At 44.0% G+C, this 23454-nt stretch overlaps 1 protein-coding gene and 1 long non-coding RNA gene across 3 annotated transcripts in view; one reads left to right on the top strand and one right to left on the bottom strand.

Moving 5' to 3' along the window:
- Window positions 1-502: 502 nt before the first annotated feature.
- Window positions 503-10072, bottom strand: LOC132385330 (uncharacterized). The gene is made up of 3 exons (XR_009509155.1): window positions 10008-10072; window positions 8883-8972; window positions 503-2636 (listed from the first exon to the last, which is right to left on the bottom strand). It is a non-coding gene; the product is annotated as an uncharacterized LOC132385330 (long non-coding RNA).
- Window positions 10073-10135: 63 nt separating this feature from the next.
- Window positions 10136-23454, top strand: part of LOC132385329 (platelet-activating factor acetylhydrolase IB subunit alpha2-like) — a 76934-nt gene continuing 63615 nt past the window's right edge. The window contains exon 1 of one of the 2 annotated variants that reach the window (XM_059957348.1): window positions 10136-10309. The gene's annotated coding sequence lies outside the window, so the exon portion shown is untranslated. The remainder of the gene's footprint in view (window positions 10310-23454) is intronic. The other variant, XM_059957350.1, reaches the window with a different exon arrangement.

Here is a 23454-nt window from a genome sequence, read left to right as displayed (position 1 = left end):
GTCTCAGCATGTATTTATATGTGTGTGTGCTTGTTTGCGTCTTTCTCTCTCTGTGTAAGTTTCTGTACATGACTGTGTTTATCTCTATTTCAGTGTTTTTCTGTGTGTGTGTGTGTGTGTGTGTGTGTGTGTGTGTGTGTGTATATGAGACAGGAAAATTGCAAATGTTACTCTGCTATTTAAGAAAGGTGGGAGGCAGCAGAAAGGAAACTATAGACCTGTTAGCCTGACATCAATGGTTGGGAAGTTGTTGGAATCGATTGTTAGGGATGAGATTACGGAGAACCTGGAGGCACATGGCAAGATAGGCCAAAGCCAGCATGATTACCTGAAGGGGAATCCTGCCTGACTAACCTAATACAATTCTTTGAGGAAATTACAAGCAGGATAGACAAAGGAGTTGCAGTAGATGTGGTGTACTTGGATTTTCAGAAGGCCTTTGAGAAAGTACCATGCATGAGGCTGTTTAGCAAGACAAAGGCCCATGGAATTACAGGGAAGTTACAGACTGCTGGTTACCAGTGGAGTTCCACAGGAGTCGGTGTTGGGACCACTGAAATTTATAATATATGTCAATGATCTGGACTATGGGAATTAATGGATTTGCTGATGATACAAAGAAAGGTGAAAGAGCACGTGGTGTCGAGGAATCAGAGAGACAGATAGTTTAGGGGAATGGGCAAAGAAGTGGCAAATGAAATACAATGTTGGGAAGTGCATGGTCATGCACTTTGATGGAAGAAATAAACAGGCAGACTATTGTTTGAAGAGAGAATTCAAAACGCAGAGATGTAAAGGAACTTGGGAGTCCTTGTGCAGGATATCCTAAAGGTTAACCTGCTGGTTGAGTCAGTGGTGAAGAAGGCGAATGCAACATTGGCATTCATTTCTAGATCTATAGAATATAAGAGCAGGAATGTGATGTTGAGGCTCTAGAAGGCAGTCATGAGACCACACAGAGTATTATGTGCAGTTCTGTGCTCATTATTTTAGAAAGAATATACTGACATTGGAGAGGATTCAAAGAAGATTCACAAGAATGATTCCAGGAATGAATGGAGTTATCAAATGAGGAACATCTGGCCGCTCTTGGGCTGTATTCCTTGGATTCAGGAGAATGAGGGGGATCTCATAGAAACATTCCAAATGTTAAGAGTCTTGAACAGATTAGAAATGGAAAAGTTACTTCCCATTGTAGGGGATTCTAGGACAAGAGGGGACGACTTCAGGATTGAAGGACATCCATTTAGAACAGAGATACAGAGCAATTACTTTAATCAGAGAGGGGCAAATTTGTGGAATTTTTATGCCACGAGCATCTATGCAGGCCAAGTCACCAGATGCATTTAAGGCAGAGATAGATAAGTAGTGATTATTCAGATAATCAAAGGGAATGGGGTGAAGATGGGGGAGTGGGGGTGACTGGAAGAATTGGATCAGCACGTGATTGAATGATGGAGCAGACTTGATGGGCCAAATGGCCTTCTTCTGCTCCTATATCTTATGGTCACACATATTGTTGTCACTGGGCAAAAAATAAGTACATCATTTTCAGCAGGGACACTTAAAATAATCTGACTTTATAAATTTTGATTCTTCCTACAATATAACCTGCTATTAATAACCCTACAACATCAGCCATTTATTGCCTCGGGACATAAATACTGTCATTCCAAATACTAAATTGTGCTCAAACTTGTGCAAGTTAATATTAATATGCTGCACTAAAAAACAGGTTTACCAGGAAGTAACATCCCTTATAAATTAGCATGTGACAAAAAGCAAAAATATATGACTGATGATATTTGGAACATATGAAGCAACTCGCGAAATACATAATAACTTGAGCAGCAACATAATTTTCATGATTGCTAAAAGGTCATTATTATGATGATAATTAGGTGCTCTGTTTAAATTACTTTGTCCATTTAACAAAATATTCAGTTATCAATGTGCTAATTATTTCAAGAGTGACTCAATATGAAAAAAGGGACAATTTTAGTGTCTTCAAACTTCAGTATCTTCACAGATTTTTTTTTATTGATAAAAATGACATCTTTTTACCAACTGGACTGTGATGAGATTTAAAATGAAACAACATATAGCAGATTTGTTAAGCCATACAACCAATAAACTTTGCCAGCATTCTGTAATACATCTGCTCTACCCCACATACATAAGAAAGCAACAAGTTAGCAATATGACAGCAGTCCTTGCAGTTAGTGGTAATTTTTAAAGGCTAAATGTGTGATGGAAAGGTTCATATACTAAAGCAAATGTTATAGTTCATATCAGGTGGAGGGAAGCAAGACTTCGTAAGGACAAAGGATATCTTTTTAGACTTCCACGTAATAAATACTACCTGTCCAAATCACACCATTTATTTCATTGAATGTTTTAGTGTATTGGGCTCTTTGAACTTATATTCACTTTGAAATGGTTAAAACCTTGCTTTTCAAAGAGTGCTCAATTGATATTTTTTTTTAACTGGTAATTTGGTAATTTGCCTGGCAAGTCCATAGCTTGCCATTCCAGCCTGTGATGTTCCTTGGTTACTTCCCATCTGTAAGCTGATGATGTTCTGTCCCTGGCATAGAGGTTCTTCTGTAAACTCACATTTGTTCTCTTGTGCTTTCCTACAACAGAAGAGGAAATGTAAGTAAACATTAATGAGAGCACATTCCTCATTTTAGAGTTCATGGCAGAATAATAACATTTCAACTAGGTCAAACACAAGAGAGTCAATGGAGAGTGAAAGATTTTTTTTTCCCAGAGGGGAATTTCAAGGGACCATATTTGAAGTTGCTGATAGGAAAGTATGATGACATGTCACAGGTGGTTTGTTTTTACATAGAATCATAGGTATATGGAGCATGCTCTGGGATGGGGATACAGATAGATACATTAGGAAAGGAGAAGTATCTTTAGATAAAATTTTGTCTCTTTGGAGGAGGAGAATTATCTCGATAGAAGTGTATAACTCATAGAACAAGTGAACAGTCACAGACTTTTCCCCAAGATGAAGACAGCTAATTTAAAAGAAAATCGGAAGAAAATATAAGGGAGAAGGTAAGAGGTACATTTTTTTTCAAAGACATAGACCTCTTTCTTAATTCTTATAAATCATTTGAATCCGTCTACTGAAATTATTACCAAAACCAAATTTTTCTAATACTTTAACTAAATATGACCACAAACATATGGCCAGAAACAAGTCAATATCAATCGATGCAAGTTCCAAAGAAGGCATAGATGTATGCAGATACAAACTCCACCTACCTAAGTAAAAAAAAAGAGAAAAAAAAGTCTCTGTCTCCCTCTACCGAACATAAAACTCATTACAGTCGACATATATCTCAATATAATTAACTTGGAAGGAAAGTGCTTTTCTTGTAAAACAAAATGACCTTCAATTGAAAGTAACATTAGATAAGGGAAGAAAAACACATCCAAAACAATTCTTGAAATATTTGCACAGAAGAAAAACAATCGCCATCTTTAAATTGTCTGGTCTATCTTCAAAACATAAAGAAATCCAAATAATTAATTTAAAGAATCTTTACAAAAGCATACAAAACAAAACAAAAAGATTAATTCATTTAAATGCTGCAGAAAAAAATTCTAAATGGTTTAAATTTATTACAGTCTATCAACAGTTCTGCCTCTATGTCTTCAGAAATTGAAGCCATCCAAACCAGTCTTTTTCAGGGATAAAAATGTATTTTAAGATAAAGACTTATGTAACCATCAGATCTTTCAATCTCATCACTCCTTACACCGCGAGACAATCAAACCATTATAAATCATTCAAGCTTCAGATTCGTCATCGGATGCGTCAGATAAAGAATTAATAAAACTTAATGTATCGCGTGGATCAGCAAAATATGAAAACCAGACTTTTTAACAAAGAGCCTCAATTTTGCTGGATATTGAAGCAGTGGAAAAAGCTTTTTTTCATACGCTGATTTCATAGCAGTTGCAGATCCAGCACGGTTCTTAACAATTTTGCGTGGAAAATCTTCAAAAAAATGAATGTCTGGATTCTGATACTGAAAGAGCCTTTTTTTTCTCGCAAGCTTAATAATACGGTCTTTGTCTCTGAAACTGAGAAAATACTTACATGTCTGAAGCTAGGAGGCGGAGTCCTCATTCTTAATTCAAGGGAAAGTTAATCAAAGGTAGACAAGAGTTCAAAATTCTCCTAGTAGATTAATCCTTTTCATTTTACAGGATAGGTGAGGGATTTTAAATCAAGCTTTTTCACTTGCACAAAATATCTTCGTGTCAAGTAGGGAGTGTATGCTGTTACATCCCCCGTGGGTATCTTGTGATTGGCTTATGACCAAAATGTAACTATCTGGTAGGCATGATGTTATGGTCTTGTATGTAGATCCTGCCAGTATGAGGTCACATGATGTAATTTTCCCACCAGTGGGAGGTCATGTGATGATGGCCTGTTCCAACAGGTATAAAACAGGGAAAGCCTGCTGTGACGCAGAAGTTTTTACTGGGACGTCATTTAAGTCCTCTGTTACTCCATTATGCTGTGTATTTGGTTTCATGATGCAGTTTTCTTTTAAAGTGGAGTTTAATTCTTACTGTAAGGTACATTGTCATTGTGCCGGCAGTTTTGAAAATCGCTGTTAGTTATGTTTGATGTATCTTTTAAGTCTAACTATTGAAGACTGAAGATTTACTGAAGTACGGAAACCCGAAGGATCCAGTAAAAGTTGGTGTCATTGGTGGTTTAATACAGGATGGATCTTATTGGATCGTCGTTCTGGGAATAGTAACCTGCATCTGAGATAACTCCTGCATTGTAAGAGCAGAAAGGGTTAGGCACAGTATTATTTGCCAAGGAAAAGGTCAGTTCCTTCAAATCATTTTTATTTCCTTCACAGGAGTCTTTGGGCAAATCATATTTCAGCTGGGATCAGCAGTATCGTCACATCATTGAGGAATCTGTTACTTCAGGAAAGTCTCTCCTAATTGATTGTTTAAATCATTTGAATTTTTGCATTTATCACTTTAAGAACTGTTCAAGTTGCTGTATAGCAGTTAACTTCCGGTTAAGTTAGTTGTTTGTTTGTTTACTTTTCATTTTTATTGAGCAGAGTTTAAATAAATGTTTATTTGTTTATTAAAAAACTGTCTCAATTCTGTATTCATTGTTGCTGTATCAGAACAAAGCAACAAGTCAATATAGTATTAACTAAAGCAAGAGGTGACAAGAAAGACCGATTCACTGAAAGTATGGAACTTCTGAGCAAAATAATCAGGTGTTTAATTGTTCAGAAAGAACTGTTCACCACCACAGAAAATACTTCTTGTTTGTTAAGCATTCTAAATAATATTCCATCAAATATGAAAAATGTTGCTGGTAATAATATTGTTATTGGGCCAGTAATTATTATGTAGAAACACAATTACAAAATTAAATGACACTAAATCCCATCAAGAAAAAAGAAACAAGGGACTCTCAGATGCTGGAATCTGAACCAAAATGCAATTAACTAGAGGAACACAGTAGATTAAGGTAGCATCTGTGGAAGGAAATGGACATTCAGGTTGACACTTTACATCTGGAATAGATTACAACACCAGTTGACTTGTGGAGAATTTCAAAGATCATTTTGTGCTACTTTGTAGAACAAGCAAAAAAGTAAAGATTTACTCATAAAAAACATGGTGTGGGCAGGATAAGGAGGAGAAAGATCCTCAGGTATAATCTTTTGCAAATGAAAAATGGTTACAAAATTTATGGTGTATTAATTATCAATATATTTCTTCAGATAAAGTGCATGGACCTTGGAATTAATACTTAATCTACAACAATTGACCAAAGATGTGAATCTATTACTTACTTGTGAAACCAGTTTGGATCACCACGGTAATACCCATCATTCTTTGTTACTGCGATATTTCCTAAAGCTGAAGTGTCTCAGACTAATATTGGAGCAAATATATCATAAATATACAGAGATCCTTTGACAAACAAGCCCATTACTAGGCAATTCACAAGCAGAGCTTACAAAAATAGAGGATCATGGTTAACACTAGGTAAATTTTTAAGTAAGGACATACTTGGCTCAGCTTTGTGGGCTGAAGGGCCTGTATTGTGCTGTAGGTTTTCTATATTTCTAAGATAGACTTCTAATCCAAACTCCAGCTACAAGAGTCCTGAGCTGCCATCAAGGCCAATTCAGTGATGAGTTAGAACAACACAACAAAAACTTGCAAATTTCTTAGAGTGCCAAAGGAGATTTGGCCATGAATATTAGATGCGTTCATTATACAAATACTGTTCACCTGCTCTACAAAGCATATTCATGGATTTTTGCAACAGTGGGGAAGAGGCGCTGGCTGTCCACTCTGTCTATTCCTCTTAATATCTTGTATACCTCTATCATGTCTCCTCTCGTCCTCCTTCTCTCCAAAGAGTAAAGCCCTAGCTCCCTTAATCTCTGATCATAATCCATACTCTCTAAACCAGGCAGCATCCTGGTAAATCTCCTCTGTACCCTTTCCAATGCTTCCACATCCTTCCTATAGTGAGGCGACCAGAACTGGACACAGTATTCCAAGTGTGGCCTAACTAGAGTTTTATAGAGCTACATCATTACATCGCGTCTCTTAAACTCTGTCCCTCGACTTATGAAAGCTAACACCCCATAAGCTTTCTTAACCACCCTATCTACCTGTGAGGCAACTTTCAGGGATCTGTCGACATATACCGCCAGATCCCTCTGCTCCTCCACACTACCAAGTATCCTGCCATTTACTTTGTACTCTGCCTTGGAGTTTGTCCTTCCAAAGTGTACCACCTCACACTTCTCCGGGTTGAACTCCATCTGCCACTTCTCAGCCCACTTCTGCATCCTATCAATGTCTCTCTGCAATCTTTGACAATCCTCTACACTATCTACAACACCACCAACCTTTGTGTCGTCTGCAAACTTGCCAACCCACCCTTCTACCCCCACATCCAGGTCATTAATAAAAATCACAAAAAGTAGAGGTCCCAGAACAGATCCTTGTGGGACACCACTAGTCACAGCCCTCCAATCTGAATGTACTCCCTCCACCACGACCCTCTGCCTTCTGCAGGCAAGCCAATTCTGAATCCACCTGGCCAAACTTCCCTGGATCCCATGCCTTCTGACTTTCTGAATAAGCCTACCATGTGGAACCTTGTCAAATGCCTTACTAAAATCCATGTAGATGCATTACTCTCATCTATATGCCTGGTCATCTCCTCACAGAATTCTTTCAGGCTTGTTAGGCATGATCTACCCTTCATAAAGCCATGCTGACTGTCCCTGATCAGACCATGATTCTCTAAATGCCTATAGATCCTATCTCTAAGAATCTTTTCCAACAGCTTTCCCACCACAGACATAAGGCTCACTGGTCTATAATTACCTGGACTATTCCAACAACCTTTTTTGAACAAGGGGACAACATTCGCCTCCCTCCAATCCTCCAGTACCGTTCCTGTGGACAACGAGGACATAAAGATCCTAGCCAGAGGTTCAGCAATCTCTTCCGTCACCTCGTGGAGCAGCCTGGGGAATATTCCATCAGGCCCCAGGGACTTATCCGTCCTAATGTATTTTAACAACTCTAACACCTCCTCTCCCTTAATATCAACATGCTCCAGAACATCAACCTCACTCATATCGTCCTCACCCTCATCAAGTTCCCTCTCAGTGGTGAATACCGAAGAGAAGTATTCATTGAGGACCTCGCTCACTTCCACAGCCTCCAGGCACATCTTCCCACTTTTATCTCGAATCGGTCCTACCTTTACTCCTGTCATCCTCTTATTCTTCACATAACTGAAGAATGCCTTGGGGTTTTTCTTTACCCTACTCGCCAAGGCCTTCTCATGCCCCCTTCTTGCTCTTCTCAGCCCCTTCTTAAGCTCCTTTCTTGCTACTCTATATTCTTTAATAGACCCATCTGATCCTTGCTTCCTAAACCTCATGTATGCTGTCTTCTTCCACCTGACTAGATTTTCCACCTCACTTATCACCCATGGTTCCTTCACCCTACCATTCTTTATCTTCCTCACCGGGACAAATTTTTCCCTAACATCCTGCAAGAGATCCTTAAATATCGACCACATGTCGATAGTACATTTCCTTGCAAAAACATCATCCCAATTCAAAATTTGACCTTACAAACTGAATCACTTCCCACTTTTTCAAGTTGCACTCAATCTGCCATTTCTCAGCCCAGTTCATTAAGGAGATTATCTTTAGGCAGATTTTTAACAAATACAGAAGACAGGACAGTTAACATTGGTTACAGTGAGAAGAATTGGACAGTGGTAGGTTCCAAAAACACACTGCTGGACATGATGCTAGGGACTGATATCCAATAGTATCTTAGATTAGCACGTAGTTGAAAGAAAAATGGAGGAATACGGGGCAAAGAAGTGTCAGAAGATCTTTGAGTAGTTTGGAAGGCTGAGGGGCCTGTAGAGTGTTGTATTGTTTGATGTTCTGTTTTCGATGAACCACAAACCAAAACAATCGCAACAGTCCAGGAATATTATGTTCACTTTAATCACTTCACGCTAAAATTGACTTCATTACTTTTATCTTATTTATATTATTTACTGTAAAAATTGTGTACAATTTATGTTTAATCCATGCTTTTCTTGTCAATTTTGTCTACTAATGCTATGTACCCACGGATTTCTGCTAGTGAATTCTTCATTACACCTGTGTATATATGGACATAGCAGATGACTATCAACTCAACTTATGGACTTTTAGTTTTAAGACCACATTCTCAGGGCTACCAGTCACTAACACCCCAGGGATAGCTGGGAAGTAAAGAGAAGAACAGATCAGTGAGACTGTAGAGATACACACCTCATATTGCTGCAGAAGTTGTACCATGGAGTCCCCCACAAACAGAACATCTGGCTCCTTGTCCTTGCAGTCAGAGACAAACCGACTGTGCTGTAATTGGAAAGATCTCACTGAAACCTCAACACTAAGGCAAGTGCCACATAAACTTAAAGGCTTTAAAATAACTATCCTCAAATCAAGTCACTAAATAAAAAGGGGTAAATTTTCCAACTCCTCAGCTGAATAAGGCCAAATATGTTGTAAGAAAATAATCAGAGACAGCAGAAAACCCCTGGGTATCCTCAACTGTCTAACCATACATGACGAACAGAGCTGATCAGAACATAAGCCTTTATGTAGATCACAAACACAAAAAAAATCTGCAGATGCTGAAAATCCAAAGCAACAAACACAAAATGCTGGAGGAACTCTGGAGGGCAAGCAGTATCTATGGGACTGAATAAACAGTTGACATTTCAGGCTAAGACCCTTCATCAGGACTAGAATGGAAGGGAGTCAGACCAAGAAGTAGCAGGGAAGGGAGGAAGAAGTAAAAGGCACCAGTTGGTAAGTGAAACCAAGAAGTGGAAGAAGTAGAGAGATGGGAAGTTGATTGATGAAAGAGACACAGGGACAGAAGAGGGGGGATCTGACTGGAGAGGGTAGAAGACCATGGAAGAAAGGGAAAAAGGAGGAGCACCAGAAAGAGGTGATGGACAGGGAAGGAGATAAGGTTGGAAAGGGCAACAGGAATAGGGAATGATGAAGGAGAAGGGAGGTGGGCAATTACCAGAAAAAGAAATTGATTTCCATGCCATCAATTTGGAGGATATTCAGATGGAATATGAAGTGTGGCTTCACTGTGGCAGTAGAGGCGGAGGCCACATATATAACAGATTGGAATGGGAATAAGAAGTAAAATTGCATGGGTGGCTACTGGGATATCCCGCATTTCCTGACCGACGGCATCTTCCCTTTCCTGAAAAATGCTCTCTTCCCGAACTGTCAACTGTTTACTAATTTACATAGCGTATATACTGCCTGAGCTAAATGTTCTTACAGCATTTTGTGTGTGTTGCTTAAGTCTGTACTTATTATCTACAACATTTGCAATGTTATGAGTGCATATAACAAAATGATAGCTACCTGCAACAGCCGATTCCACACAAACTTCATCACGGCTTATTTAGAAGAATCCAGTATGATTGACAGTCTATCCTACAAATCACGTCCAGCTGCGGCTACAGTCAGCGAGAGGCGGAGCAACGGCAGCAGATGTTTGCATTCATATCGAAGGCGGCTTTTGCGTCGAAGCCCGTTGATTGACGGGGTAGGGTGGAGTCAGAGGAGCTATCCAATTCTCCCCGCCCCTTCTCGCCTCTCTCGGAGGCAGGTCTAGCATGACGTGACGGGAAGAACGACTGCAGCCTCGGCATCTCGTCCCGCAGGTATCTCTTTCACCTCAACCCTAAACCCGGATTTGTGTTGCCGCAGCTACTGTTGCGCTGGGGATGTCTAGGGCGTAGTATGCGGTAAACCCATTTCGGAGAGGGTGGGTAAAAATTGATGTAATATGTCTGCAGATATTACAGGAGGCCCAAGAGGGAACAGCCATTCGGATACCGTATTCTAGTCGGGTTTTCTTTCGAAGGCCTGTTTTTAATTCGCTAATCCATTGTTTATATTTTGAGAAATATTGCACCTTTCTCAAGGGAGGGTAAAGTCTTAGAGAAATTGTACTACACAATAGGTGCGTCTGGGACCACTGTTGAGGCAATCCAGTGATAATTCCTCTCCAAAATGTGCTTGCTGCCTTATATCTGAGAATATTTGATTCTGACGGTTTGCCTTGGGACAGTGTTCATGCCTCGTGTGAAATTGGTCTAATTAATGCTATTTCCGCACTAAAATGCAGAACTTCATGTGGTATAACTATTATAATAATGTGTGTCTATTTCACCTTTTATATTCTTAACGCTAATGCCTTCCTGTTGAGGATAAATAATAAATGTAAAGTCAACGAAGGTTTCTCAAGCGTCATTGTGAGGCCTACTTTGTATTGAGAGTAAATCTGCTGAGATTCATTGGTGTTCTGATTGGGAAGTGACTCAAATTTAAAATGTTCACGCTTGCTTTCCCCCTCCGGTCTTCTCCTATCATTTCGGATTTCCCTCTCCCCCCACTAATTTCAAATCTCTTACTATCTTTCCTTTCAGTTAGTCCTGACGAAGGGTCTTGGCCCGAAACATCGACAGTGCTTCTCCCTATAGATGCTGCCTGGCCTGCTGTGTTCCACCCGCATTTTGTGTGTGTTGCTTGAATTATATGCCTGATTTTTTCCTACCTCTGCCTCCTTCATGTACAGTGCTGAATTCCTCCGGTGATCTCTGCTGGAACTGAAATAGAACATGCTGCCTAGGTAGCTGAAATAAAACAGAAAATGCTAGAAAGGTTACTATCTGATCTCACAGTTGCATTTCCAAAAAAAGAGGGGTATAAAAATGAATAAGTGCATGTAGACTGATGTGCATAGAATGTTGTACGTTTCTGTAAGAACAAGTGCAGTCGGCCCTCCTTATCCGTGGATTCCACATATGCGCAAATTAAACCAACCGCAGATCTCCAGCACTTGTTTTAGCATTGTTTGCCTCGCGTCCTGTTCAGTCCTACATAGTTTCTGTGTAAAAATGTCTCCGAAAAAGCAATTACGTTGTCAAAGCAATTCCTCAAAGGCTAAGAGGGAGTGTAAAGTGCTATCTCTCGCCGAGAGAGTAGAAGTCTTAGATCTTTTGAAAGGTCGCATGTCGCTTGCCGAAGTGGTCCTCAGCCCTCAACCTCCACAGATCCTGACTTTATTATTATTGAGCCTCCTCCAAAGAGTCCTTATTCCCTAAACAGTACAGTGTAACAACTATTTACATAGCATTTCCATTGTATTAGATATTATAGATACTATAATCTAGAGATGGTTAAAAGTATTACTCGTTTGGTTTTTCAAGATGGCGATGTAGTGAAAGGTCTGTTTTGCTGAGCTCAGCACTGCTACACTGACAATTCTGCATATAAACCTATCCGATTCAACTTTTTTTTAAATGCCCAAGTGTCGGATTTAATGACATGAACATTGATGAGTATTGTTTTTGAGCTGCTTCAACACCATGTCATCGAAAGGTACTAAAAAGGCAGCCAAGATGGACTGCACAGAGTGCTGGCCTGGGGCTGGGGAGCTCGCTGCTGCTAGCTATGCTAACATGTTGGACCCTGCTTTTCATCAAATAATTCAGGAATTTACAGAGAACATATCCAAAATGATGGACGAGAAGCTGGGTCCACTCTCTCTAACACTTTAGAACCACACATTGGAGTTTAAAAATCCTGATAAAAGAACGACCGAGGCCAAGGACCAAGTCTCCGTGGTAGAGATTGTAACTGATAAGCCCAATGCTGCATCCGGGCGCTGGTAAAGCAAGTTCAAAGCCTGTCTGATCATATCGATGATCTTCAGAACAGAGGAAGGAGAAAGAACAGATGGATCATTGGTCTACCTGAAGGTACAGAATGCAGCCAGCCAGCAAAGTTTTTTGAGCGCTGGCTTTTTTATTTTTTTTGATTTGGAAACCAAGGCTGGATGCATTAAAGTGGAAAGAGCTCACATAAAGCTGGCGCCAAAACCTGGCCCAGGCCAATACGTTCAACCTGTCCTTGTGTGGCTCCATAATTTCAGTGATGGAGGCTTCGAGATGCTGCTGAACTGATGCCCAGGCTTTAATATATGAGGGATCCAGGCTTATGCTTTTTCAAGATTTTTCGGCAGCCATTATTTGGAAGTGCACGGAACTTGACCCGGTAAAGAAGCGGTAAAGAATCCGGAATCCAGTACTTTCTGCTATACCCAGCGGCGCTGAAAATCACCCGCAACGGGACCACCAAGATATTTGATTCTCCCGGCAAAGCTAAAACCTATGTGGACATGTTGGGCTAATGAATGTATACAGTATATTGTGTAACCCTGGTTATGGACGATAACATCCTCGATGATCGCTTCATTTTACCTTTTCATTCCTTGATGGCAAGTTATCTTATAGGATGGGTAATGAGCTTGTTTTGATTAAAACAGTTTCATTATTTGTTTAAATTAGCGGTGCTGCTCCAGCCTGAAGGAGTTTAAACATGATGGTAACAAATCAGTGGATTGGTAAATTATGCCATTTTCATTTTTGACTATGTTAAATACTATATTGGCAGTGGGGCAGAGGGTGCTGTTGTTGTTGTTCGTCCTTCAGAGTCGAAGACGACCACGACTTCTGTCAGGTGGAGGGTTTGTGACTGTGGGTCCGGAGGTGACTGGTGAGGCCAATGTGGGACACATGAGGGTAGGTGCTGCAGTGGAAGTGGAGGTAGCTCGAGCCTTGCACGTGGCGCATTTCCTCTGAGCCTCTGCGGTGCGTCTGATTTCTGCTGCATACGCTCCTTTAGTGGTCCTGCTCCACCAGGTTGGGCGGTCCAGAGCAAGCGATTCCCAGCTACTGGGATTGATGTTGAGGTCTTTGAGGGACACTTTGAGGCAGTCTTTGAAACGTTTCTCCTGCCCTCCAACTGAGCGCTTGCCCTGGCTCAGCTCTCCATACAGCAGCTGTTTTGGTGGTCGACTGTCAGACATCCTGACGACATGGCTGGCCCATCTGGCTTGGGCTTTCTGTAGGAGGGTGTAGACACTGTGGGTGCTAGCCCGCTCCAGGACCTCCATGTCTGGGACTTTGTCCTGCCATCGTATGTGGAGAAGTCTGCGGAGGCAGCTCAAGTGGAAGTTGTTGAGCTGTTTAGCGTGTCTGCTGTAGACAGTCCAGGTCTCGCTGGCATAGAGGAGGGTGGTGAGAACCACTGCTCGGTAGACCTTCAGCTTGGTGGTAAGGCTGAGTCCTCTCCGCTCCCATACATTCCCAAGGAGTCTCCCAAAGGCGGCACTGGCTTTGGCAATTCTGTTGCTGATCTCTACATCTGTGGTCACCGCTCGTGATGGAGTACTGCCCAGATAAGTAAAGCTGTCGACTGCCAGTAGCTTCTGCCCCTTTACTGTGATGTGTGGTTCCTGGTAGGGCTTTCTGGGTGCGGGCTGGTACATAACTTCGGTCTTTTTGGTGCTGATTGTAAGTCTGAAGTTGTCACAGGCTCGTGAGAGGCAGTCCATTTCTCGCTGCATCTTCTGCTCTGTGCTGGCATTGAGGGCACAATCATCAGCGAATAGAAGGTCTCCGATGACGGTCTCCTTTACCTTTGTAACAGCCGGTAGATGCCGGAGGTTGAATAGCCCACCACCAGTCCTGTATCTGACGTGTATACCATCCTGACAATCGCAGAAGGCATCAGTCAGCATAGCAGAGAAGACCATGCTAAAGAGTGTAGGGGTGAGAACGCATCCTTGCTTCACACCGTTCATCACTGGGAAGGCTTCTGACTCGTCACAATCATCCAAAACTTTCACCAACATGCCATCATGGAACTGCCGAACAATCATGATGAACCTGCTAGGGCAGCCAAACTTCTCCATTATCCTCCATAAGCCATCTCTGCTGACCGTATCAAATGCCTTGGTCAGATCGACGAAGGTCATAAAGAGGTCGCTGTGCTGCTCTTGACATTTTTCCTGGAGTTGGCGTGCAGCAAATATCATGTCGACAGTTCCACGCTCTGCACGGAAGCCACACTGGCTTTCTGGGAGGAGACCTTGCTCAAGGTGTTGGAGAAGGCGATTAAGCAGGACGTGAGCCAAGATCTTCCCAGCTATGGACAGGAGGGAGATGCCTCGGTGATTGTCACAAGACTGGTGGTTGCCTTTCCTCTTGTAGATGTAGACTATACTGGCATCTTTCAACTGTTGCGGGACCTTTCCTTCGTTCCACGTAGACTGGAAGAGCTCAGTCACCTTCTGCATCATGAATGGGCCTCCTGCTTTGTAGACTTCAGCAGGGATTGCATCTGATCCTGGTGCTTTGCTACAAGAGAGCTGCCTGATGGCTTTTCTGACTTCTTCTTCTGTGGGGAGGTTGTCAAGGTCCAGGTTGATCTCCACCTGAGGTAGGTGAGCAATGGCCTCATCATTGATTTCGGCAGGGCGGTTGAGGACCTGGTTGAAGTTTTCAGTCCCCATCTCTACAAAATCTGCTAGAAGGGGACTAGAAGGTTCAGATATCACCTTTAAGTGTGGGGTAAGTTCTCTCGTTCAGCGCTGTTGGTGCTTTGTTTTTTTGTGTGTGTTTTTTAAATTTTTATTTACTTATTGCTGCTCATCTGATCTTAAGTCGGGTTTCTTTCCCTCCGGAGTCACATGATTGTTCTAAAGGGTTATGACCAGTAACATATTACAATTGTGCACTTGGAACATTAAGGGGAGTCACTCACCAATCAAGAGAAAGAAAATCCTACTAAACCTGAGAAACAAAAGGGTGGATAGAGCCTTACTGCAGGAGGCACACTTGAATTATAAAGAACATCTAAAACAGCAACAGAGTGGATTTGATCAAGTCTATTTTTCATCTTCTAATACCAGGAGAAGTGGGGGGGGGGGTGGCCATTTTAATTAGGAAGAACTTACTTTCTAAGTTATTAGACTGCATTAAGGATAAGTATGGGAGATTTGTGATTGTTAAGGCTTAAATAAATGGAGAGGAATATGGTATTCTCAATGTTTAATGTCCTCTCAACTCATCCTCTCAAATTCCTAATAGATGCTTTTACCAAACTTACAAGCTTTTCAATACAAAACATTATTGTAGGTGGGGATTTTAATTTCTCATGGACCCATTGATGGACAGAGTGCCTAGTGGTCCCTCATTGCTCTCCTCACAGTCGAAACAAATCATGGGCTTATGTGGAGACTAGGACTTGTGGATGTCTGGAGGTTGTTACATCCCTCAGACAAGGACTTCACATTTTTTTCTAATCCATACAAGTGTTACATCAGAATAGACTTTTTTCTATCCCCCCAAACCTCTCCTAGATTTAGTTGTATCCTGCACAATTGGAAATATCGCTATTTCTGACCACGTAGCAGTATATTTAAATATTAAGCCCAAAGATAATTCAGCACAATATAGACATTGGAGGCTGAATCCTTTTATTCCAAAAGATATTAAATTTATAGACTACTTCCGAATTTAAAACTTTCCTATCTGTTAATTCCAAATCAGCTCGTAGTCCATCGATGCCCTACGCTGTACACTAAACTCTTTACTTACACGAGCAGCCAAAAGAAAACTGACATTTGCTAAACAATGATTGTTTGAACATGGTGAAAAACCAGGTAGGTATTTGGGTTATTTAGCTAGAAAGAAAAGTGCCTCTCAGACTATTGTTTCAATTAGGGATGGGACAGGAGCCCTCGCTAGGAATTCTAAAATGATTAATGTTGTGTTCAAGAATTTTTATTCTAAACTGTATCAATCTGAGTAATGTAATGATGGACAATCTAGGATGGAGTCCTTTTCAGGAATTTAGATCTCCTGGGCATTTCTTCTGAACAAGAGTCCCTCCTTAATGCTCCGTTATCTATACATGAGATACAGGAAGCTGTGAGACAGCTCCAAAATGGGAAGGCCCTGGTCCTGATGGACTCACTAGTGAATTCTACAGAATTCACAGGGTTATTATCAGAGCCTATGCTAAACATGTTCAATCATTCATGTAATTGTGGTCGGCTCCCACCATCTAATATCTCCCTAATTCTTAAGAAAGGAAAGAGCCCCGAAGATTGTGCCTCCTACAGGCCTATTTCATTGTTAAGTATTGATTTTAAAATCTTATTTAAAACCTTAGCGTTGCGATTAGAAACTGTGTAACCTTTTATAAGAGGATCAAACGGGTTTTGTAAAAGGTGGTAGATGATCTAACAATATCAGAAGATTACTTAATATGATTCAGGGATGTCAGCAACAGGCAGTGGACGGCTCGGTGGTTTCCTTAGATGCAGAAAAGGCCTTTGATCGTGTCGAATGCCCGTATCTTCACTTCAGAACAATTTGGTTTGGGCAATAATTTTATTAAGTAGATTAAGGATTTTTTGTAATGAGCTTTGCCCTATACCCCACTATCCCTAAAAGAATATATATAACCAACAGCATCCTATCTTACATTACCAGAGTACAGTTTCAAGGATGTGGCACCACAAGGAAAAAGAGGAATTTAAACACACAACTGTTCAATCAAGTCCGTTTATCAGTCTCTTCATTTATCTGTGGTTCCTAGCGGATCCGGGGTCCAGCACTTGCAGTTGCTCAGATGTATCCAACGTTCTTGTCCTTTCACTTTGACAGCACGGGGGGTCTGCAAGAGGACCTGGTACAGTCCTTTCCACCGGGGTCCCAGCTTGGGTCGATCCCAGTTCCTTATTAACACCCAATCTCCTGGTTCTGCTCCCTGCCACTCGCCTTCTCTGTCAGGAACAGGTCTTGAGGCTTCCTTCACCTGAGTGTGTAGGGACTTAAGAGACAAAGTTAAATGCTTGAAGTAACACTGCAGTTCCTCGCCCACCATTTGTAGATCTACTTGTATTGGCGGGGGGTTGTGGTCACTGCCCCATGGAGTTCTATTTGGGCGCCCGTACACTATTTTCAGCAGCAGTTAGCCTGGTACCGGTTTGAGGTGTAATGCGCATGTGATACAGTGCCGGGGAAGGACTAAGCCAACTTAGTCCTGTTTCAAGGGTCAATTTAGTTAGTTTGACCTTCAGGGTGCCACGATTCCTGTGGCTCGGGGGATAGGTGCAGTAGAATTGTTGTTCAATCTTTAGTATTTTGCTAAGTTCTTTGTTTACTTTCCCAATGAAGTGCGGGCCGTTATCAGATGATAGCCTTTTTGGGATACCGAAACGAGGAATAACTTCTTTCAGCAGTATTTGCACTACCGTAGAAGCCTTGTTGTTAGTTGTGGGGAAGGCTTCAATCCATTTGCTGAAGACGTCAATTATAACTAAACTGCACCTGTAACAATTCACCTTAGGTAACTCAATAAAGTCCATTTGTAATCTGTCAAACGGTCCTGCTGGGGTTGGGGTGCACCCATTATCACATCTAACAGATTTACCTGGGTTTACTTTATGGCAAATTATGTAACCCCTTCCCCCGTCTCTCCACTGCCTCATTCAAACTGGGGGACCACCATGTTTTTAACAACAACATACACATTCCCTCCTTGCCGAGGTGGGTGTCAGAGTGGAGGCGGTCGACCAGGACGGGCAGGAGAGTATCAGGAATACAAGTCTGACCTGCTGGGGTCTGCCAGAGGCCCATTGCATTATTAATAATACAGCCATGTTTCTTCCAAGCATCAATGTCTGCCGCAGGGGCGTCCCCCTGTAATCGCGCGATGTCGGATATGCCTGGGCTATCAACCGGCTGCCTGGCAGGCAGAAGGCGCAGGGCCGAATCCACTGTTATTGTTTTAGAGGAGGAGGCTCTCTTGGCTGCCAAGGCTCTGACATTGCCTTTACTAACGGGAGGGCACATTTAATAATTGCAAGCTTCCCAGGGAGCTGGATGGCTTGGAGCAAATTGTCAAAGTTGGCAGTGGTTTTGCCAGCCGACGTTTTGAAGCCCCGCTGTGCCCATTGTATGCCAAAATTGTGAGTGACCCCAAAAGCGTAGCGTGAATCCATGTAAATATTGTCTGTCTGACCCAAGGCGAGGATGCATGCGCGAGTGAGGGCGAAAAGCTCAGCCTGTTGGGCCGAGACTGGTGGGTGGAAGGCTGCCGCCTCCAAGGTGGTGTGTGGGGTCACAAAGGCATAACCCGATTGCCGGACACCGTCCGGGGAGACAGAGGACGAGTCGTCCACAAAAAGTATCAGGTCCAGATTGTCTGGAGGTCTGGCCGCGGGGAAATGAGGAAGTGGTTTTGCTCTACGCAGGAGTGGGAGGCTCGGATAGAAGGTCGGGCGGGTGATCCACAAAGGTAGCAGGGTTAAGTGTGGTGCAATAGGCGAATGTCGGCAACAGATTATGGAGATGAGCAATCTCGTAGCGGCTGAGTCTCACCTGAGTGAGATATTGAGTTTGGTGCGTGGTTAGAAGGGTAGTTACCGCATGGGAAGAGTAGACCGTCACTGGTTGATGTAGTTGGATGCTGTGGTGACCATAAGGTAAACGGCAGGAAGAATTTGAGTGCACGGGGGGGTATCCCTGGGCTACCGGTGCTGAATAATAGGCAACCGGACGCCGCCGGTCCCCATGTGTCTGGGTGAGAATAGCTGTTGCACATAAATCGACAATGGAAACGTAGAAAGGCCTGTCATACAGTGGCCGACCCAGTGCAGGTGGGGCAGAAAGGGAGGCCTTAAGAGAGTTAAAAGTGGCCGATTGGTGCTCGTCCATTATCGGGGGGGTGGGGGGCCTTTGGAGAGGCTAAAGGGGTGAGCAGCTTAGTCAGGCATGCAGAGTTAGGGATCCACTGCCTGCAAAAGTTCACCAGCCCAAAGAATTTACGCATTTGCTTTGGAGTCTGTGGAGAGGGTGTCTGGGTTATGGGTGGAGCTCTGTCAGCCATAAGTGCCCGACCTGTGGCACTAAGCAGGACACCTAAAAACTTCACCTGTGTCTGAGTTTGTTTCACCTTTGTCGGAGGAATCACATATCCCAGGGAATGTAGGGCATGGAGGAGATAGTTTGTGTCCTCCTCACAGGTGTGCTGAGTGTCGCTAGTGTGAGAAAATAGTGGGGGAGTCCCTAAAGCCCTGGGGCAGTCGGGTCCAGGTGTATTGGCGATCCTGGAAAGTGAAGGCAAATAATTCAGGATTACCTGAATCCTCAGGTAAGGGTATGGAGAAGAAGGCATGTTGTAAATCTATAATGGTAACCACCGTGCAGTGGCGGGTATCTGGCCCAGAATGGTTGTGGGGTTGGGGACGGCGGCATGCAGGGGAGGGATTATGTCATTAATTGCCCTTAAATCCTGCACCAGACACCACTCGGGGCAGCCGGGCTTTGGTACCGCTAAGATCGGGGTATTACAGGGCGAAAGGCAGGGGACTAAGACGCCCTGTTCTAAGAAGGAGGTAATAAGCGGGTGGACACCCTGAACGGCTTCCACTTTGAGAGGGTACTGTGGGATCCGGGGCAATCGTGAGTTGGGCTGTACCTGTATCTGGACTGAGGCTACCGGGGTAAAGCCTATGTCGGTCTTGGAGGTTGCCCATATCTGAGGGGGGGTTCACAGCAGGGGTCAGTTGGAGGCTGATGGTGGTGCAGGGTTCCTGAGGTGTCAGATTGCTTGTTGAAGAAAAGAATGCTACCACTTTCCACTTACTGCGGGTTTCCTTTCAGGGAAGGGTCTGCCTGCTGCAGCACCCTAAAGACGGCAGGGCCCAAGTCCTTAGCTGCATGACCCTCATTTACACGGAGGGTTATATGGGGACTTATTCCAGGGGATTGCTGCCACAGGAAGTTGTGGATACAGGCAGCTATGGCTGTGCCTGCCTCCGCAGTCACAATGGCAAAGACTGGAATTGGGAATTCAGTTCCCAGGTGTGGGGCGAATAAGGCTGACAAGACCTCTGAGCGTCCTGAAGAGACGTACGCAAGGGTCACACGGGGAGTGTATGGGGGCTCGAGGACGACTGGTGAGCAGGAGGGGAGGTGGGCGAGGTCCAACGCCCACCATTACGGGGGAACGTGAAGCCAGAACACCCAATGGGTAGGAGGTTCGGTCAGGGTGAGACCATCACTGGTGCAGGTGACGGTGGGATGGAAACCGACAGAGTATTTCCCTTCCTGCCAGGTTGACGCCCAAATTGGGGGTCACCGCAAAAATGATAAGGGACTTATGGTGGTTATAGCGAGTGGGGAGTTCTTCGGTCATCTGGAACTCCTGCACCGGAGCTGACAACCCCGAAAAGGGAAGTTGGGAGTCGGAAAGGGGGAAGGCGTATCGAATGCAAACATCATGGTCCAGGGTGGACATGGTGGCCCCGGTATCAAGGAGGAAGGGTATGCATACGGAATGGACCCGAGGTGAAAAATTGGTTCGTCCTCTGCAGACAGAGAGAGGACTGGCAGGTTGTGTGGATGGCCTTGAAAGTCCCATTTGCCTGCCTCCCGTCATTGTCGGAAAGGGTTGGCGGTTGTATAAGGGGGCCTATTCCGTGTGGTCCAGGTTGCTAGCGCAGGGAAACGAGAAGGGCAGGGGTCACCCCTTCATGGGCAATACTGCTGCCAATGGCCCCTCTCGCTGCAAGCGAAACAGTAATCTGCAGGCAGCGGCATTCTGTTGGGCAAACCCTGGGGATCCCTGGGAGAGGGTCGATGGGAAGGTCCATAATGTCCATTTGGATGTTCATAATACTCATTTCCATAGTCCTCTACTCACCCGTGGGTACACATCACAGATTCCATTGGTTACCCTATTCCCCCATCAGCACGGGGAAGGCGCTGCACCATTTCTCGCTTAACAAGAGTTGCGCAGATTTGCCCTGCGCCCACAAATGGGTTACCAGGTGCCCCATCTGGCATCTGGTCTTGTCAGCCCAGTCTAAGGTATGGGTCTTTATGGCCTTCGAGACCTCTTCTGGGAGACACTGGATAAGGATGGCATTGGTGTAGGGAGGGCTCTTCAGTGTTAAATGCCACATCCGCTGCATAAATGGAGCAGAAAAGGTCAAAAAAGTCAGGATAGTCCTCTTCCTTTTTCGTGCGGGTCTCCATCACCCTAGTGAGATCTAAAAGTTGTTGCAGAGCCCTTCGGAGAGCTCAGCAGATGCATTCCGTCTGCTCTCTTTCACCAGGAACCTCCCGTACCAAATCCTCCCAGGTTTCTAAAGGGCCATTATCCCCCAGATTAGCACGCCATTGTACTGCCTCAGTAGTGGTGAGGGCCATACAGCATAAACTAAAAAGATCCCTCAGGGATCTTAATAGTACTCAGCAAATATTCAATAAACTCCTCCGGTTTCTGCTTTGTCCGGGGCGCCCAGCATCACTGCCAGCATTTTATTGGGCTTCCAGGGGATATACACAGAAACCGTCAAGGGATTTTGCACAGCATCCTCAGCCTGGGCTGGATTGTGACGAGGGTTAGGGACCTCTCGCATTGGCATCTGTCGGGTGGTGGGGGGCTTGGATCTACCTGGATCTTTGGTGGGTTAGGGCCAATCACGATACTGTCAAGCAAGGGCAGCATCAGTATTATCCTTGGGTCAGTATCATCACTGGAGGTGGTAAGATCTGAGTCAGGGTCAGACTCGTCCCCTTGGGGGTCTATCAATGGGCCGTCACCCACATAGAGTTTCCATCTTGTAGTCAATTTACAAACCTTGCGGTTCTTAGGGGTCACAGGTTTAGTACCTTTTGTGTCCCCTTTCCTGGTTTTAGCTTGGGTACGGGCCGCAATGGGGTCGCTGAACCGTGGACTTGGGGGTCAGGAGTGCATGGGGGGGTACGATCATGGGTCAAGGGCTCAGGGGGCGGAAGGTTCTGAAGGTACAGGTGGAATGGGATTCATAGCCCCCGCAGGCGAAGTGACTGCTCCTCCTCCTCCTCCTCCTCAGTGTCCTCATTAGGGTCAATTAGGGTCTGCAGCCCAGTCATATCCGGCGTCGGCCTTTTATCACCAAGTTTTACATTATGATCATCAGTCCTACGCTGCTCATCATAGATTTCACACAAGGCCTTCAGTACCAGCCAGCCCCTGGGTTTTCCATTACTACCATTGATGGGTATCTTTCTATTTCTTGCATTCACCTCCCAGGAGGTCTGGTGGGAGCGCTCATTAAGTCCACTGGCCACGGTATACCACGCGTAATTAGATCTTTCCATTTCTGTGAGACGTTCTGTCGCCACACCTGTCCCTCTGCTCACTTACACTTCTCAAGATCCCAGGTTCCCCCTAATGGCCAAAATTCATTCCCCAACTTCTTATTCATCCGCGTGCTCAGTCTCCTTAAATCTGTCTCGTTTTCAGGGAATTCTTTACACATTTTCCATAACGGTGTATTTGTTCCTGATTTATCCAGAGTCTGGCCCATTTTGGTAACTTACTCTCGCATCCACTTCAGTTTCCTGACCTTCGCGTGGCAGATTTCTGCTCTTAACAACCAGTCTAAGGCAGGATGCGGTTTCAGTTAGATGTTGGAACCAGACCTTAATCAAATTAAATATGTATTGCCCTGGAGCTTCTAACCCCAAACCCCAAGCAGAACACTGATCCCGCTTCCCAAACCAGGGGACTCGAACCCCAAACTCTATGCAGGGCCTTTAACCCCAACTTCTTAAACCAGGGGACTCGAACCCCAAACTCTATGCAGGGCCTCTAACCCCAACTTCTTAAACCAGGGGACTTGAACTCCAAACTATGCAGGGCCTCTAACCCCAACTTCTTAAACCAGGGGACTCGAACCCCAAACTCTATGCAGGGCCTCTAACCCCAACTTCTTAAACCAGGGGACTCGAACCCCAAACTATGCAGGGCCTCTAACCCCAACTTCTTAAACCAGGGGACTTGAACCCCAAACTATGCAGGGCCTCTAACCCCAACTTCTTAAACCAAGTGTATTGCTGGCCTTGGAAAGTAAGGACAAACAAATACTGGGATTTGGGGGACAGGGGAATTG

The sequence above is a fragment of the Hypanus sabinus genome, chromosome Y (genome assembly GCF_030144855.1).
Source record: "Hypanus sabinus isolate sHypSab1 chromosome Y, sHypSab1.hap1, whole genome shotgun sequence".
Classification (NCBI taxonomy): domain Eukaryota; kingdom Metazoa; phylum Chordata; class Chondrichthyes; order Myliobatiformes; family Dasyatidae; genus Hypanus; species Hypanus sabinus.
Note: the sequence above shows the minus strand (reverse complement) of the source record. Positions and strands in the feature narration are given on the sequence as shown.